Raw genomic sequence first — 644 nt, forward strand, 5'->3', positions numbered from 1 at the left:
CCGCGGATGTTTAAAATTCCATATTCGCGACATCCCTAGTATGTATGTACGTTTATAGTGTTGCACCACATTCCTTTGCTGATATTTTATTTCTTCGAAGAAGCAGGAAAGCATGCTGACAAACACAATGGCTGGCTGCATTTCCCTTGAGCCTATTCGTTGCCATCAAAAGATGCTGGCATTGCAATTGGCGTATTAGTTTGGTATAAATATTTTTTCCGGCTGCTGGAGAGCGCTTATAAACACTTGGCTAACCGGCAAAAAGAAAAAAAACAATAACCGTTAGCAAATTTTATGCACTAATTAATATACATTTATTTTTTGTTCGTTAGTTTTGACTTACATATGTATGTCTCTTTTCGCTCCCTCTCTCTCACACTCTCTCTATTTCACTGAAATTGTACCTATTGTTTTATTCAAAATTTTAAACCAATGAAGTACATTATATTGATTACTAGCAAATACCCGGCGTGCTTCACTGCGCCTAAAAAGTGTTTGGTACCAGTATTGTACTATTTCATTTATATTATCAATTTAATTTAATACAATTTTTCAAACAGGTGGCAACCCTTCTCAAAAATATTTTCGGCAGTAAACTTTTCGAAACCTCTTCAGTTTTATACCTACATTGCAATATTCTATTT

Source organism: Rhagoletis zephyria, unplaced genomic scaffold, assembly GCF_001687245.7.
Source record: "Rhagoletis zephyria isolate East Lansing unplaced genomic scaffold, Rhagoletis_zephyria_1.1 Rzeph_scaffold_12624, whole genome shotgun sequence".
In the NCBI taxonomy this organism is placed as follows: Eukaryota; Metazoa; Arthropoda; class Insecta; order Diptera; family Tephritidae; genus Rhagoletis; species Rhagoletis zephyria.